Below are 19015 nucleotides of genomic sequence, written 5' to 3' on the forward strand. Positions count from 1 at the left end.
TACACACTTCAAGCCCTTGATCAAGCATGAAGACAAATATCAAAATAAATATATCCTGAACATATTCCAGCAAAGCAAACTTTCTTCTGACCTCATTGTTCAAAGAGCAATAAAATCAGCTTTAAAGGTTCCCGTTGCACATAACCAGAAATTGCTCATTTTGTACTTTCTCTGCTATGCACTCCTTTCCCAAAAACCAAGCTATTGAAGTTATACCACTGTGCTTATAGGTTAAGCATATTTTTTGAATAAGCAATCATTAGCAATTTCTGCTGGGGTAGTGTAAGTAAGCACTTTAATAAAGACACGCATTTGCTGTTTTCTGTATAAACACACTTTAATACCATGACTCAGATAAGCAAGACCACTTAAGTTGTCTTCCAGAGTTTGGCAGGCTTCAATAGATTCATTAGCGCATTTTTCTTTAGGATCAATGGAACTCAAAGAACCCAAAACAATAAGGCTAGTCATGGTCTCTCTCTCTGAACCAAGCTCTATACACTTCAGATTCCAATTCTTAGTAATTGTATTTCAAAACAGGTAAATATCTGCTTCTTTGTTTTTTTTTTTTTTCTTTCTTCTTACACCTTTTATGGGGTTTTTTGTGTTTTTTTTCAATCTGCAGATGCTTGTATTTAAACCAGCGTGGTAAATGGCAGGGTTCTTCAGCTAATCCTTTTTTGAACACAACTGACCTGGCATTAAAATGAAGATAAAATATTCTCAATTAAAGAACAAAGCTTTAAAAAGACATGGCTAAATGGGTGGACCAAACAACCAAACCTGCATTGCTAGGAGCAGAGTTGGGCAAGTCACAGTCCCAATGGCTCACCTGATGAATAAACCTGGGGCTGTATCAGCAGTGCTGAACAAGTGCCCACGGGAGTGCAATGATATCAGTTGAATGGCTCTCAGCAGCACAAGTGAAGCACCGTTGAATGTGTCAGTGGAGGGAAGGCATTCAGACAACGAAGCCATGGCAGCTGAATGTCAGCAACGATGTTGAACATCAGCCAGTCCCACCATCCCAGTGACTTCAGCTGTAGTGTGGACATATGGGGACAGACGGATAGATGGATAGACCTTCAACACCTCCCATCACTTTCCAGGCTCCAGGCTCCCTGCTTTGAAATGACAATTTCATCATGAGGAGAGACTCTGCTTATAAGTGATGAGGAGTGCTCATTTAGTAGCGATGTTGCCAACGGTATGTGCAGCATCCTAATCAGACCCTCATCAGCATTTTCACAGCCGAAAACAAAGCAAAAATAAAACCAGTTGCTGCTGATCAGATGTCAGCATCTACAGATGGAGGAGGCACAATAAGGTGTGCACAAGAAGCTTGCACAATAAAGCAATTTTTTCTTCTTGATTTGAGTGTTGCACTTTGGAGACCACTCTTTTACTGATGTAAACAGCGTGTGATTGGTTAAAACACTGTGAGAAGCAAACAATTGGCATCAGGCATGCAATGTTTTCTAACGGAAAACAACAGAATTTTCCCAAAAATCAGCCTGGTGGATTACATGCTAGTAGCACGCTGTTCTTAAGACACACACAAGACACAGTAGAGACCTGCAAATCTCTCTGTGGCAAAGCACATCATTATAGACCAGCAACATCAACATCACCAGCTATAAGCAAAGAGGACATCACCAGATATAAGCAAAGAGATATATACTCTGTGGAGTATATTGCTTGGGCCATTCCACCTTGCCTTCTCTTTCTTAAGGGGTGTCAGAACAAACCTCCACACTGAGGAAGGCAGAGTCCTCCCAAAACTCCTAATTTCTATCTCATAGTAGTGTCGATGATATGACAAATTATTTTTTGGGTGAGTTACTATACAAAGAGCAGTACTTTTCTGTTTGTGCAATTAGTTGATAAACTATTACCACAAATAAATGTTCATGGCATAGAACTAAGACATTTCTCAAGCATTTGCCCGTCACACCAAGCTCACTGACGAGTCTCACAGCATGTTTGTAACTTGCCTATTTTAGATTAATTGAAAACCAAGTCCGGTTTTGGCAATCAGTGCTGTCCCATGGATGTCCCATGGTCTCATCCTTTACATGTGGAAGGAAGGGACAGAGGACAGTCTTTGAATACAAATGATTACAATTGAAGATAAACCAGATGTCATGAACAATTTCTGGTTCAGACCACATCTTCCATAAAATAGGAACTAATGGGGGAATTTTTGTTGTCTGCCATGGGAAATAATCCAACCACCTTTTCATCTCTGGACGTGGAGGGAAAAGGGGAAAAAAAAAGAAACTATATTACCAAAAAAATCTGACTTGTTTGAAAAGAAGGGCTGTTAGCATTGGTACATTTTTCCTTTAGTTTCCTATGAATTTTTTTTTCATTGAAGCATCTAAGCAAAAAAACAAAAACTAAAACAACAAAAACAACAAAAAACCAACAACTTTAAAAAAGCAACATCTATGGTTCGTTTATTGGTTTTATATTTTTTTCCCCTGGAAACAAATTTGCATTTAAAAGGAAAAAAACCTGACTCACTTGATAAGCATTGCTGGTCTTCATTCTCAGTGATGGAATCTGGAAAAATGGAATAACCCTTTTGTTCTAAAAATACAAACAATGTTTGAAAAATAATACTTCAACATTACAGTTGTCCTACTTTGGAGGACAGGTGTCTGCTAAGAAAAGCAGGGGCCTCTCTTTGAAATGGAGAACGTAAACCCCCTCCCTCCAAATTATGATGATTTTGAAATCAAGCGGCTCTCAGATAAAGATATGGGAATTAGGAATAACAGTTCTTTACTAGGGAAATTAAAACACAGTAATTTCATGATTACAAGCCGCACCTGATTATAAGCCGCACGTCCAGCTGTTGGCAACGTTTAGGTCTTTGTTCACATATAAACCGCACCGGATTATAAACCGCACTTTCATTCGCGGTGAACTTTCACAAAGTTGCCAATTAGTAACAGAATTGCGGGATCGCAGGTTTTACTGGCAGGTGCCAACCTTGGAAACATTATTTCCAAGCAAAAAAAGATACAGACAAGAGCTGCGGCAGTGTACCCTGCAAGTTTTATTTATAAGCGGAAAAAGACACAAACAATAGTGTGGTCATTTTGCAAGCATTTCCAAAGGATCCGCATTGCCTTTAAACAGTCACTCAGCCGTGCGGGCCAGCACACGGGCGGCCGAGCTACGAGCGGAGCCGCTCATCCGCGCCAGCCCGGCCTGGTCACCCCTGATCCGCGCGAGCACCACCACCCCGCCCATCCTCGCAAGCAACACCACCCTGCGCATCCGCGCCAGCCCAGCCCGGTCTCTGCTCATCCGCGCAAGCACGGCCAGCCCCGCAGCCGCACAAGACTGAAAACACCAAAAAAATTACAGAGAAATATCACGCACTTTGATCAAGCTTTTAAACAGCTTCATTTTTCATTCACCAGCCGCTTCATCAGTGGCTTCATCTTCCATGAAATCTCTGAACTCTTCATCCTCCGTATTGGAAATCAGCAGTTGGGCTATGGGGGCATCCAGCAAACCTGAGCCCACATCCCGTATCCTCATCCTCAGAGTCATCAGTTTCGGTACTCTCGATGGCATTGCTGGTCAGTCCAGGAACGATGTCAGCCTTCGCGAACCCTCGGATGATAGTTGTGGCTGTTGCTTTACCCCAGGCATCCAGTATCCACTGGCAGACAGTAGCAGAACTTGCTTGGCGCAGACTCCTGGTGTTCATGTAGGAATGGTCTCCTTGAACCATCCAGTTTTCCCACAGAAGTCACAGTTTCACCTTGAAGGAACAAATAATGCTTATGTCCAGAGGTTGCACTTCTTTGGTCAAACCACCCAGTATTACAGCAAGCTTCAAGTTCATCTTTTTCACCAGGGCTTTCACGCTTTCAGTTTTGTGTGCATGCATGGAATCGAAAATCAGCAGTGCCAGCAACTGGTTGAAGAACCTATCCAGTCTATGAGCATAAACTTCCGTTAGCCAAGTCCGCATTATCTGTTCATCCATCCAGCCTTTTAGATTCACTGCAACAACTATTCCCTTTAGAAATTTGTCTTTAGGGAACATTTTTCTTTTAAAGATTACCATTGGGAGTAATTTTTACCCATCTGACGAAATGCCGAAGACGACTGTAAACGGTATCTTTTCGTTCCCTGTGGTTCTTATCGGAACCATGGATGTTCCGGTTTGCTCCACGGTTCACGTCAGTGGCATATCGAATGCAGGGGGACTTCATCCATGCTGATGTGGCTGTATATTTTTTTCAGAGAACTTGCTTTTGCAGTAACTCCGGAAGGTGGCTAACTTTTCCTCGTAGTCCGCCAGCAACTGCTGAAACACTCTGGTCCTTGTACGGATAGAGAGCTGCTGTTGTTTCATGAAACGGAAGCACCAAGCTGGTCCTGCTTTAAATTCTTCGATATGCAATTCATTTGCAATCACTTTGGCTTGTATCCAAATGGCGACAGTAGATAAGCTTCGGCCAGCTATCCTTGGCTCAGAAATCCAGTGGTGAAGTCTGTCTCCCAGCCCTGGCCACCTTGCTTTTCTGCTGTGGAAACTCTTCTTTGTCTTTCTTGTAAGATGAAGTTCATCCTCTTGCTTTCTCCATCTGCGTACCATGGATTCATTAATTTTGAATTCTCTAGCTGCAGGTCTATTCCCATATTGTTTTGCATAGTCGATTGCTTTCAATTTAAACTCGGCGTCGTACGAGAGTCTCCTCTCCGCAGTCATGCCGAGGTAACTCACCCTGATAATGCCCCCACCCTACCAGTAACGCCATCATCCACAGGCAGGCAATAAGCTGTTCTCTGACTGGTTCATCATCGGAACAACGGGAAATCATCGATTTCAATCCATTTTTGCTCTGGACAGGACCGGCGCAGTACAAGGTAAGGGCAGACCTCAGATTTTCATTCATGTATTGGCCGCACTGGATTTCTAGCCGCACTTCTGGATTGGGACTGAAACTTTAGTCAAAATGATGCGGCTAATAATCGTGAAATTACTGTAGAAATTACTGCAGTCCTTTTGCAGTGACAGATGTGGTTCAGTTGAAGCAGTGGTCCTGTAGAAGGTGCAGTTTCCCTCCGGAGGTCCAGTGGTGATGTGGAGAAATCCGGTTTCCCTCTGGAGTCCAGTGGAGAAAGGGGCTACCTTAGTGTCCCAAAACCTCTGTTTTCATCTTGAGAAGAAATGCTGGGCTCCTACCCCTGGCTGGAGCAACTTTCCATGGGATGAAGTAATTTTATCAGTCACACAGTGGGACTCAATGGGCCATTAGCAGAAAATGACTCCCTGAAGGAAGGATGGGTTGTGAAAAGATAAAGATCAATGCCTTGCCTGGTTTCATTGGATGGTCCATTAGCAGAATATCTCCCACGGAGATAAGGATCACTGTCCGCACCCTGAACAGATGGTGATAGAATAGATATCTTTTATCCTGGATTGTAACCCAATACAACAATAAACCATAAAGAGAACCTACAAGAAATCTGGAGAGGAATGGTTTTCAAGAGCATGTAGGAGTAGGATGGAGGTGTCCTGGTTTAGGGGACAGTATTGCCAGGAAAAAGGCCAGAGCTTTTCCCAAAATGGAGAGTGAAAATCCACTCCCTCCCAGTTTACTATAGTTTGGAAATTAGGGGTTCTCAGGCTAAGGTATGGGTTTAGGAATAACAGTTCTTTACTGATATATCTACATGACAAACAAGAACAACATCAGCTATGAAAAAACAGAAAAAAACTCAGTCTCAGTCCCTTTTCCAGTCACAGGCACTCTTCTCCGCACGGTCCCAGTGGAATGCGGGGCAGGGCGGCCCCCTCTCAGTCACAGCAGCCGCAGGAGCAGGCAGGCGAAGCGACAGCGGCAGGGCTGTCCCAGATGGGAGAAGGGTGAAGGAAACTCCGCTCACTGTTTGCGTCCCGGTTCTCAGTGCTGTTCTCAGAAGCAGGAGGCTGTAGCAGGGCCTGGTTGCAGGGCAGATCCCACCACGGAGAAAAACATCTCTGCTCCGCATTCGGTCCGGCGAGAGCGTGTCTCCCCTGGAAGGACAAAACAACCCACGAGCACTCACCCATCCCTTTTGTCTTGAGCAATAAGAGCTATGGAAGCCTCCCGGACAGCTTTCTTAGCACGATAATGGGAAATATTTCTCCACTGAGGGAAAGAGTAAAAATTCCCCCAACCCCCAACAGAGGTCAAGGCCTTCAAAAACAACCGTAGGTTTAGACTGGAAACTAAGAGGAATATTTTTCCTGTGTGGGTGGTGGGACACTGGAACAGGTTATCAAGAGAAGTTGTGGATGCCCCATTCCTGAATGGTGTTTAGAGCCACATGGTCTAGTTGAGAGTGTTCCCACATCGACCATGTCCCCATGGCAGGGAGATTGTAACTAGATGATCTTTCAGGTATCTTCCAACCCAAACCATTCTATGATTCTTTGGATATGTAACATTTGACAGAAAGGTTTCCTTTTTGGGGAGATAAATACATTAAAGTTTGATTTTTCTTTTCCTGATCATAAACAACGCAAACTGGCTCCTGTTTGACTAAATCTATGACAGTACTATTGTTATGAAAGAGATAACTCACTAAGCAAGGATATTGTGAACACCTCAATTGAAGACTAAACTTCAAGGAAAATAATTCACAAATATTTCAGAATAAGCAACTTGTGGGAAAATGTCAAGCTGTGATAGAACAAACATTTAGTCATAATGAAATCAAAGTATAGTAAGCCATTGCATTTCTAAGAGTGTGAGTAACAGATCAGCCTGGTGCTTTTCTCTCTTACATAAACACCAAAAAAGTAAGATGGCAGTGAACAGGATTAGAAGAATTCCCCCTACCAGGTGTATAAGTAACCCCCATAACATGGAAACAAGGAAGGTTTGAACTGGGAAATGACGCAAGCCTTCACAGCACACTTTCCTTGAGCTTGTCCAATGAATTCTGTGCTGAATTACCAGTTTGTTTGCATTAGCTTCTATCCTCAGCTTTTGTGCTGCTTTCCAAAGGGCTCTGTGTGCTGCTCACCATGACAGCAGGAGAGGCTTTGCCAGTGTGGTTTTTAAGTCACTTGTGCTGCTGTTCATCCAGAGGGGTGTGGAGCCCCAGTACTTTTTAACTGTTGCTGGTTTAAAGGACATGTTGGATCCAAAGTCCTGATCATATTCCCTCTGTATGTACCAGTCTTCTCCTTCCAGAAGAAAATGGAGAACCTTATGGCATTCTCAGTTTTTCTCCCTTTTACATAAATTTCTTTATGAGCACAATAGCTTTATACTTTTACTCAGTAATAATTGCAGGTGCAATTTCAGCGCAAAAATGCAATCTGCAAATTGTTTTATAATCTACTGAGAAATAAATTATTTCACTTGGCCTTAACTACTAACAGAAAATCTGGAAGATGATACTAAATGTTGGTTGTGCCACATTGTGTATGGGCAAGAGTAGTTGTCAACTCCCACGTGCAATCATTTTGCACCTTTTTAGCAAGTACAGTCTGATCCAAGCACAGGTATGAACAACATCTTGAAGCCTTCCACCTGGCACAGAGATTATGCAGGGATTGAAGGGTAATTTATTACTGGAAGAGGTCGCCTATTAGTATTCTGAGGAGTAAGAGGTGAGAAAAAAAAAAGAGATAGCATTATTAGAACACAATAATGAAAATGCTTAGCTATATAGATAACTTTCATTGTATAAAGCGTCCTACTGAAGCCAACAAAACTTTGTGTGCTTCACTATTAGCAGTTCTGGGCACTTGGTGCACTTTTAATTTCAATTCATTGAGGTTTATGGGAAACGTGCTCACGCTAGAAATACATTACCTAAATTTTTTTTGTATTTATATTGACAAAATATACAGTTATGGTATGAATTTTATGAATGCCAGAGACTAAAATATATTTTACATATATACTGACATTCATAATGAACTAATCTCTTGCTAACTAATTGTATTTCTCTCACATTCACATTTTTTTGTGTCTGGGCTTAGCCCTGCAGACAATTATTTATTTCACTAACTTTTCCACATTAGGCTTCTCATGGCTTCTCTGAAGGCCTATCCTCACCAAAAAGATAGGTGTTTGAGCAGTTCCCTAAGCTTTCTAAGTAATACTTTCCACTTGAATGACTTCCACATCATACTTACAACTAAGAATAAAATCCTTAATTAAAATGCACAGACTACCAAAAGGAAGGGTGTCCTAAGTTCTCCTGATAAAAAGCTTTCTTTGGGTCTCTTGTACGCACAAGAACAGCCACATACATACTTCTCTGGATAGAAGAGTGCCTCCCAATTAGACTTCCAAATCCTAGAGATTTGCACCACTCAACCAAGTGCCTTATTGCGTCCAGCTAAAGTAAAGCCTGGCTGTGGGCAAGTGAGCAAGGGACTACTGTGAAGTGAAGTGAATTTCAGAGACCCAATGAAAGCAATAGTGTTTGTGGAGGCACAGCTGCATGAGTTGGGAAAACCAGAAGATGATGACACAAAGGAGTGACAAAATGCTGGAGGGTGGTTGAAAAATTGTGATGTGGCAGAAAATACAGTGGGAGGAAAAAGAAAGGGGAAAGGAAACAAATTGAAGAAACAGAGGACAAGGAATGAAGGTAATGCCTCTGAAGCTAAAGACGGACAAAAAACCCCCAGCAATGGTGAGCTGAGAGTGAAAAACAGTCATTGGAAAATTAACAGAAACTAAAAAGGACTTAACAAAAAGCTGAACGATACACACAAAGCTGTGGGGATGGACAAGTCCGTATCATGGCCCCGTATTTAATGTTTTTGTAAGAAAGTTGAACAAGATAACTGAAGTCTCAGTTGAAAGGTCTAGAGGCAGGCCACATAGCTACTTAGATTTCAATACTGGTGCCAAATTTGAAAGGGTGATAGGAAGTTACTGTGGCCTCCAGTATTTCATACTGATTTGTGTTAGGAAGTCATAACTGTAGTAGTTAGCATAATCTAAACAACACTTTCATGTGCTGTTTTTATTTGCATTATAATGATATATTTATATAATTGTATTATAATTATAATTGTATATTTAACTTGTAACTCTTGAAAGAACAAATGATCACCCATGAGGCAGTGCAGGTGTACTTTGCGTAATTCTCACACATACTTGATTTCACTAGTGACATGTCTAAAAATATATTTAATTCTGTTCTGTAATGGATAGCAAACTTAGATTCTGTTATTAAAAATTTCCCTTGTTTGTATATAAAAATAAAGATCCTGTAGTTGCAAACCACACCATTATAGACAGACATCATTTAACTATTTTGCCCTACCTTGAAAATGGTGCTACTCTGTTTAAGAACAACCATGTTTATGGTACTGAATAAGCAACCTCAAAAAATAGCGCAAAATCCCAACAGTGGGCTTCTTATTAGTAGACACAGTACCACATAATATAACAAGGGCTAATACTAAAAGTAGGGGTTTTTTACCTGTGGTCTCTCTGAATCTGCAGAATCATTAACCAAAGAAAGACATTTTATTTTGATAGGTCTTAAATAATAAAAATCCTGACAAAACACTAGACTATTATATGCTGAAAAGGTAACACTGAGCCTCAACAGAAAGCATTTCTTAATTTTTGTGAAATCAAATTAAATTCATGATATATGATGACAATCCTAAAAATGGCAAAAATGAAACAGGGCTTATACTAACAGAGATTGCAGAGGGTCACAAGGGAATCCCTGTGAAATAGGTCTTGTTTTGAGATTCTAATGCATCATAAACGCTTTTTATTGTTGCCATCTAGTCAGGAGTGAGTCACTATTTAGAAACCTCTTGAAACACAGTTTTTGGTAAATGTAACATACAAACAGTATTTTAGCCTATTGGAAATCTTGTATTACATGCTAGCATTCATAAATTATTTGTTTTTATATACTTCAAATATTTACACAGTTTGTTACGGTAACAGAGCATACTTTGAAAGGAACTGAACTTTGCAAAAACATCTTAAATCATCCTTACACAAAATTTGGCAGTACAAGGTAGAAAATGTAAAAGATTTTCAGTTTTGTAAAATCACTGTTTAAGAATCATATACTTCTCTATACAAAGGACTGCTTATGGCCATCTGCATCATTGTTTTATAGTAAGAGTCTGCCTTCACCAAACATTCATGTAGGGGTTTGGAATAGGGATTTGTTATAGATCTTTCTCGTGCAGGCTCTACACAAACCCTGCAGCTTGGTAAATGAATCATTCAATGAAGATTCCCTGGTCGTCTTCAGAGTATTTAAAACAGACATTACCAGCACCCTGTGGTAGATAAATAGTTAAGTACAGCATAAAAAAAAGGAAAACTCCACATTGGGTCTGTGAAGAACACACCCCTCTGCAAATGACCAAATACTTAGAGGAATGACAATAAGCGCACCATCAGGGCTGTCAAACTTCTTGACAATTTTCAGGTAAATATGTACACAAGTCTGTGCAAGAAACACTTGAGAACTGTTTCCAGAGTTTGGTTTTCTCTACAAATGCTCCGTTATGAAAACATGAAATCACTGACACTGAAATAGAAATATTTCTTTGTGCACCCATATCTACCTACATCTTCATAATTTATGAATATGAACATTGAAATAAACTCCAGATTCCAAACTTTCTAGTGATACAAATTCAACAAATGGTTGTGTGTTTTCTCCCAACTTGTTGTTTTGATGAGGTACATTCAAGCACAAAAGTTCTCACAAGTTTAGGTGTATCTTTACATTTAAACATGCCTAATGCAGGGCCAGATCCTGAGTCTTTGTTGAGGAGGTTTCTATAAGCCATATTACATGTATTTCCATTGTTTAATCCCAGCCTTTCCCTGCAGACAGTGTAGTTTACACAGTTGCAGACCTGGGCTTTAATTCTTCAAACTGCAAACACACAACCTCCATTGGTTCCATTACAAATAGGATATGCAAAAGTTCTTGTGTTGGGATCGTGATTAGGTTGCCCTGAACACAGGATGAAGTGGAACTGGAGAACTAGAATAATGGAATCGTGAGTTGGAAGGGACCCACAAGATTAAGTCTAACTCGTCATTACTTTCTGATTTCTCTTCATATGGAGAGCAGCATTTGGCCCCAAAAGAAGCAGTGGTAGATCAGTGGAGAGGGTCATGAAGGAGTGCATCATTCAGGGAGATCTTGGAACCTGGTCGAGGAGTAACTTGTGGCCACCATGTGTTCATATTGATCCTGAAGAGTAGATTGAGTTTAGAAACACAAAAATATGCTTACAACTGTTCATCCAAAAGCATCATATTAGCAGAGTATGTAAGAGATCTTTGGAAGGAAAGCATGCAGTATTCTACAATATCAGTGTTTTGAAGGCACAGGTGTGAGCACTGTGGATATTGACAGAGTTGTTGCGAATGCAATTGTAGAGAGTTGCAATTTGCTGGGCTACCTGGACATGGTATGATGCCTAAAAAAGCCACATAAAACTACCTTGTTCATGTTGTGCTCTTGCCTGCAAAAACCCCCTACAAATGAAGTATCACGTGCAGTGGTGTCTCTCTGGTGGGATTTTAAGGAGGAAAAAGCCCCCACTGTTAAAATCTTTACTTTTGTGTTTGCTTTTTCATTAGGCTCTAATGGTGCTTCTGCCCCCCCCACTGAAGTCTTGGTGAGAAGATGGTATGACAGTTTGGCTTCCCATGCAGCTGGCACCCGTGATACCAAAAGCTGGAGTCTGCTGCAGCAGGATCAGGAGAGGCTTCTATGGAGTGGGGTCTGACTGTCAGTTTCCCACCAGCAGCCAACTCCCTTATGCCGGAACTCAATGAAGTGGAGGACAATGGCAATTGTTGTTCCTATTAGGGAACTGGTGGAAAGAACAATCACTGCTTGCCCAAGCATCCATGCTGACCAAATGCTCTCAGGATTTACAGTAATTTCATGATTATAAGTGCCACCATTTTGACTAAAATTTTGCTCCCCAACCGGAAGTGCGGCTAACATTCGGGAGAGGCTTACATATGAGCAAATTTTGGAAATTTCCCAACCAGGAAGTCTGAGCCAGAAGCAGCCCCGAGCCAAGGCGGAGCGCCCCTCTCCCTCTTCCCGGCGGCACTGCCCGGGCATGGCTCTCTCCCTCCTCCCGGTGGCAGCAGTCAGGGACGCCCCTCTCCCTCCTCCCGACAGCACTGGCCGGGCACGCCCCTCTCCCTCCTCCCGACGGCACTGGCCGGGCAAGCCCCTCTCCCTCCACCCCGCTGGCACGGCCGGGCATGCCCCTCTCCCTTCTCCCGGCGGCAGCAGTCAGGGATGCCCCTCTCCCTCCTACCGGTGGCAGCAGTCAGGGACGCCCCTCTCCCTCCTCCCGGCGGCAATGGCCGGGCAACCCCCTCTAACTCCTCCCAGTGGCACCGGCTGGGCATACTCCTCTCCCTCCTCCAGCGGCAGCAGCCAGGGACACCCCTCTCCTTCTTCCCGATCGCACCGGCCAGGCATGCCGATACCCAGCCTCCCCGCGGCACCGGCCGGGCACTCCCCTCTCCCCCTTCCCGGCAGCACTAGCCGGGCAAGCCCCTCTCCCTCCTTCCGGTGGCAGCAGCCGGGGACAACCCTCTCACTCTTCTCAGTGGCAGCAGTCAGGGACGCCCCTCTCCCTTTTCCCGGTGGCAGCAGTCAGGGACGCCCCTCTCCCTCTTCCTGGTGGCACCACCCAGGCACGCCGATTCCCTGCATCCCCGCGGCACCGGCTGGGCACACCTCACTCCCGCTTCCCGGTGGCACTGACCGGGCACGCCGCTCTCCCTCTTCCCGGCAGCAGCAGTCAGGGACGGCCTTCTCACTATACGCAGCGGCACCGGCCGGGCACGTCCATCTCCCTACTCCCAGCGGCAAAGGCCGGGCACTCCCCTCTCCTTCTTCCCGGCGGCAGCAGTCAGGCACGCTCCCCACCCTCTTCCCGGCGGCAGCAGTCAGGGACGCCCCTCTCCTTCTTCCCGATCGCACCGGCCAGGCATGCCGATACCCAGCCTCCCCGCGGCACCGGCCGGGCGCTCCCCTCTCCCCCTTCCCGGCAGCACTAGCCGGGCAAGTCCCTCTCCCTCCTCCCGGCAGCAATGGCCGGGCAAGCCCCTCTACCTCCTTCCGGTGGCACCGGCCGGGCACGACCCTCTCCCTCCTCCCGGCGGCAGCAGTGAGGGACAACCGTCTCCCTCTTCCCGGCAGCAGCAGCCGGGGACGCCCCTCTCCCTCTTCCCGGTGGCACCGGCCAGGCACGCCGCTCCCTGCGTCCCGACGGCACTGGCCGGGCACACCCCTCTCCCTCCTCCCAGTGGCAGCAGCCGGGGACAACACTCTCACTCCTCTCAGTGGCAGCAGTCAGGGACACCCCTCTCCCTCTTCCCGGCGGCAGCAGTCAGGGACGCCCTTCTCCCTCTTCCCGGCCGCAGCAGCCAGGGACGCCCCTCTCCCTCTTCCCGGTGGCACCGGCCAGGCACGCCGCTCCTCTGGCTCCCGGCGGCAGCAGTGAGCGGGGCCGGAGCCGCTTCCTTGCGGCCGCCCCAAGCAGGGCCAAACCATTAAACCCCATGATCCCGCGATTCTGTTATTATTTGGCAACTTTGTGAAAGTTGCACACGGATCCTCGCTGCGAATGAAAGTGCGGCTTACAATCAGGTGCGGCTTATTTATGGAGGAAAAACGAAACGTTGCTCACACCCCAGAAGTGCGGCTTATAATCGGTGCGGCTTGTAATCGTGAAATTACTGTACTTCTAGAGCCTCTGGTTAACTCTAGTCTCCATTGTCAGCATAAAATGCTATTAAGCCAGAGGCAGGAAAAGCTTTCTGTTTCTCCTGGACTTTTATGAGTTTTCTTGAATGTTTTCTGGGCCTCATCTGCAGAAGTGAGGATGTGCTTGAATCTGTGATGGGCTCATCCAGGTCAGGTAAACATTTGCTGAAAATGCAACTCTTCTGCCTCCAACAAATAAGGCAATTTTGTGAAAGCACACATCTGATTTCTCATTCTTGGATTTCTTTACAGCTGTCACTAAGAAGAAAAGCTGTTTCTAATTAACATGGATATCCCTCAGAAACTTATCAAATCTAAATTTTTCTGGCTAAATATGGAGCACAAAACTGCCAGCAAATTGGAAGCATCACAGGAGTGGTGCAAGGTAAATTGTTTTGATTTTGTAAGACTAGCAAAACAAAACTGTTGCTGAGACTGTTTCTACGATGCTGGTAATAAATTCAGTCCTGTAGACTATTCAATCTTTACCCGTCTGCCTCCCTTCACTGTCCTCCTAGCGATATGCTACTAGAGCTATGCAAAATACCATCATAAATATGCATAATTCTGGAGATTTTTACTAGTTTTTCAGGATTATCCAATGTGACATTTCATAGGACAGGAGCATACATCAATTTAATGAAAGTGACAAATACCTTATCCTTTTTGTTTCTATAGTATTTTTAGTATTTCCTTGAACTCTCCTGAAAACAGTGTGAGCTTGTAGGAATTTGAACAAGATCTTTTAAATTTAAAATACTTTACTAGCATACTACTTTTTATAGCTTCAGGGTTTTAACACACATCAGGCAGGTATGAATGCATGCATGTAAGATACTGCATTATCTTAATGTAGATTATTTATGTGCAATGAGAAAAAGTGTTTCTGTAGGTATTTTATATGTTATTTTCCGATTCCCTACAGATAACAATGAAGAGTAAAATATCTCATGTGTTGGGCTGATTTCTGAAAATGAGTTTCATCTGTCTAATTCCTTCAATCATGATTACCCACGTGATAGAACGATTGAGCAAGATTTTCTTCTCATTTTTATTTTAACCGCAGAGACATAGATTTACTGCTATGGCAAACTGCAATTGTGTTCCAGATCTGTTGTATGTCATAGAGGTTTGGATACATTTTTGTTAGAGAAATTAACTGAGATGTAATCTAAAAACTTACTGCATAGTCACTAATTATGAACATTTTTGTTCTTGGTAGTTTGAGTGGCCAGCACTCCAGCTAGATCTTCAAATTCATGGTTTTAGTTAAAATTAATAAAGTTACTTGTAAATCTAGGTGCAACGCCTCTGATACCTCAAAATATCAGTGGATATTTACCGTGCAATGGCCTACAACAGAAGGATTGAGAAATCCAGGTTTTTACAGAAAACTATTTTAATTGCCTGTTACATTGCAAAGAGAATGTTACCGGATATTGTTGTAGAATTAATTAATTAATTTGCAAAACAAAATGTTTGTTATTTACACTACTGCATGCCTCAAAATATTCACTAGTATAACATGCAACACCATTATTCTATGAATCCTTCAATCTTAAGAGAAATTATTCTATTCTCATATGCCTAAACAGAAAAAATGTTGCAGACCACATAAAAGGGAAAACATAATTTTAATTTTATATTCGATTAGTAGAACTTATTCTCATAAATTTCAAGAATACATTTCATTGTGTCTCTTAAATACATAATGCAGTACGCTGCATTTGTACTTTGAAAAATAGATGTGCTCTGCTTTATTCATTAATTTTTCTTAACTGTTTTTGTGTGATATTTTTAATGGATGCAAACACAATCCTATCCTCCTTGTGGAACAAAGTATTGATAGGACAGTTCACTGAAAGTCTTACCTTTCATTATTGTGCAAGGTCTTAGATTTAATTGGGGAAATTAACCAGAAGGTAATAAAACAAATATGGGAAGTTTGCACTTTGCATTACACAGGGATGCCAAATCAGGCAGTTTACATTTATTTGTGAACATGTATATAGACCGTGTAAACCTGAGTGTGACATACTGCAAATATAAGTTACAACTGTGTTACTACATATGAAAGGAGGGAAAATTTTCACCCAAGAACTTTGGCTCGTGGATGCGCACGTGTCTGCGCGTGTGCATTGGTACATGTGCCTCCCAGCTGCACAGACCAATTTGGCACCTTGAAACACTGTTTTTTCAAAATGGCTAAAATTATAATGTGGCCGAAGATCTGTGAATGTCTTAAGCATGTTTTTTCAGAAAATATTAATATTGATGCAAACATAGGAATTTTCCCTGCTTATGTAGATGTTGGGCTTTTATCAGCCACAGATAGAATGACCAAGGTTTACCACCTTCTGCTCCCTGTTCACAAAGGTTCTATGCCCAGAGACCTCCATACAGTCACCAGAAAAGGTCCTCCAAAAACGTTTACAGTAATTTCATTATTATAAGCCGCACCTGATTATAAGCTGCACTTCCGGGTGTTGGCAACGTTTCATTCTTAGTCCGTATATAAACCACACCAGATTATAAGCCGCATTTTCGTTTGCAACGAGGTTGCTTGCGCAACAAAGTAACCAATTTGTAACAATCAGGCAATCACGGGTTTTACTGGCAGGTGCTCAATTTGTGAGCTCCGCTCCCCCTATGCTGCCAGTGGGAGAGGGCCCCCAGCCCGCTGCCGGCAGGATCCCACCTCCCCCTGCCACGCAACAGAGTAACCAATTTGTAACAATTGCGCAATTGTGGGTTTTACTGTCAGGTACTCAATTTGCGAGCTCGGCTTGGCCTGCGGCTCGCACTTCCGGGTTGGGAAATTTCAGAACATCGTCCATGTATTGGCCGCTCTGGAGTATAAGCCGCACTTCCAGGTTGGGACCAAAATTTTAGTCAAAATGGTGCGACTTATAACTGTGAAATTACTGTAATGCCTTATCGACATAAGGCCAAAATGACTATCAGGGCATGGCTTGTGGACAATCCATATCATCGCATATATACTCATTGAATAAAACATAATAGGAAAACACTAAGGCTGTGTCTCCGTGTGCTCTCAGTGCATTTTTTTTTTTTTCCTGTTAACATTCACTAAGTCTTGTAGCAGCAGTCTGGAGACTGGTGTTTGTCCTCTGTTCTCACTCTTCAGACTAAGCTAAGTTTCAGGAGTTGTTCAGCAAATCTGACAATTCGGAAGCCACATTTCAGTGGATATGCCCTGCTCCTGAAAAGCCACTAAACAGATGATAGAAGATATTGACATCAGAGTTACTGGGAGAGCCTTTTGGAGGGCAGCACTGGTTAAAACTGTAATGTATTACAGTAAATTCACGAATACAAGCCGCACGGAATATAAGCCGCACTGCTGGTGTGTTGGCAACATTGTTGCCTTTGTTAATAGATAAGCCGCACCCGGAATATTAGCCACACTTTAGTTCGCAGCGAACTTTCACAAAGTCGTCATTTAGTAACACAATCGCGGGATCGCCGGGGCTTACTGGCTTACTGCCGACCTCGGAAACATTGTTTCCAAGTGAAAAAAGACACACCCTTTATTTACAAGCCGAAAAAGACAGGAACATCTCCGTGCTGGCACAGGAGCGGCCGTTGTAGCCCTCACAGCCCGCGGGGGGGAGCAGCCGTTGTAGCCCTCGCAGCCCGCGGGGGGGAGCAGCCGTTGTAGCCCTCGCAGCCCGCGGGGGGAGCGGCCGTTGTAGCCCTCTCCCTGCGAGCCGAGTGGCCGTTCTACCCCTCTCCCTGAGGGGAGAGAGGCTCCCTCAGCCCTCTCCCTGCGAGCCCCGCCAGCCCTGTAGCCGCACAAGACTGAAAACACTTTTAAAAGTACAGAGAAATATCACACACTTTTATCGAACTGCGAGGTAACTCACCCCGATAACAACCCCCACCCCTCAGTAACGCCGCCATCCACAGGCAGGCCATAAGCTGTTCTCTGATTGGTTCATCGTCGGAACAATGGGAAACCATGGATTTCAGACTGTTTTGGCTCGGGACTGGACCAGCATGATACTAGGTAAGGGCAGATATCACTTTTGGTCCATAGATTAGCCGCACCGGAATATTGGCCACATTTCCGGGTTTCCACCAAAATTTTAGTCTTCTTGCTGTGGCTTGTATTCGTGAAATTACTGTACTTTAAATTAGTAAGATGTCAAAGCATTGTACTGTCTCTCAATAAAATTGAAGGTTTGGTTTATTTAAGATTTTTGTAAAATACTGTATTGTGGATTTTATCACTACCAGCTATTAAGCCAGGAGTGCTAAGCATCACAAAAATATTTTGTGAAGTTATTAGGTGACAGAAATCAGATAGTTCTCTATTATAAATTTACTACCTGTACACTCACATGTAAGAGTTACTAGCACCTTTCATGCTGCCTGGGTACCATTCATTGAAGCATAGGACAGGCAGAAAATTGCATTTCCCTACATAAATATAGAAATATGTAATATCTTTGTTATGTATATTTGTTACATATATTTTTGAGATTATTTTAATTTCCCTCTAAACCATGATTTATAATTTTATTTATAGTAAGTAAACTTCTGGAATTAAACAGAGATGTTTTTCAACTGGAACAGGATAGATTTTGATAGATACTTCTTTTGAATTGCTGAGGAGCAAAAGTCAATACTTTGGTAGCAAGAATCTGTCTGGTAATCACATAAGACAAATTCGTAAGGAATATAGTAAAGATATTTATTTACTACTGGTGCTAAACCAGTTTTATTTAACTTAGAAGGTTTTTCTATCTGTGAATGGAAAACAAACTTTCCTTTGAGAGGTTTGTGAACCAAATAATAAATGTCAAGTCCAAATCCCATATGGCAATCAGTTGGGTTTTATCCTGGATAAGTCTTCAGGATGCAAATGAGAATGGGGAGTTTCCCTAGCTCTGCTGTCACATGGACAGCCAATTTACTGGCATGGGCACACACTGTTAAGTCTTGTACCTCCCCCTCATCCCAAGACTTGGTCTCAGATGCCTGCCTTTCACAGAAAACCACAAACCAAGGAAAACATATCAGTAATAGTGCCCTGTAAATTAACTTGATTCTTAATGCAGGGGAAAAAAATCAAATGCTAAAAGCTTACAAAAGGAAAACAAAAGCCACTCAGGACACACAGTACATATAGTGTGGATTTAAGAGCTCTGAAGTTGGTTAATCTCTTGCAAGCAACATATTTAACCCTCCTTCTCTTTGTTAAGCCAAC

At 43.1% G+C, this 19015-nt stretch overlaps 3 long non-coding RNA genes across 3 annotated transcripts; 1 reads left to right on the forward strand and 2 right to left on the reverse strand.

Moving 5' to 3' along the window:
- Positions 1–318: 318 nt before the first annotated feature.
- Positions 319–13120, reverse strand: LOC117010323. The gene is made up of 2 exons (XR_004420621.1): positions 12779–13120; positions 319–2565 (listed from the first exon to the last, which is right to left on the reverse strand). It is a non-coding gene; the product is annotated as an uncharacterized LOC117010323 (long non-coding RNA).
- Positions 7006–12094, reverse strand: LOC117010321. The gene is made up of 2 exons (XR_004420615.1): positions 11081–12094; positions 7006–7622 (listed from the first exon to the last, which is right to left on the reverse strand). It is a non-coding gene; the product is annotated as an uncharacterized LOC117010321 (long non-coding RNA).
- Positions 13121–13690: 570 nt separating the features above from the next.
- LOC117010327 lies at positions 13691–17134 on the forward strand. Its single transcript, XR_004420633.1, has 3 exons — positions 13691–13936; positions 14035–14167; positions 14708–17134. It is a non-coding gene; the product is annotated as an uncharacterized LOC117010327 (long non-coding RNA).
- The last annotated feature ends 1881 nt before the right edge of the window (positions 17135–19015 follow it).

The sequence above is a fragment of the Catharus ustulatus genome, chromosome Z (assembly GCF_009819885.2).
Source record: "Catharus ustulatus isolate bCatUst1 chromosome Z, bCatUst1.pri.v2, whole genome shotgun sequence".
NCBI lineage: Eukaryota > Metazoa > Chordata > Aves > Passeriformes > Turdidae > Catharus > Catharus ustulatus.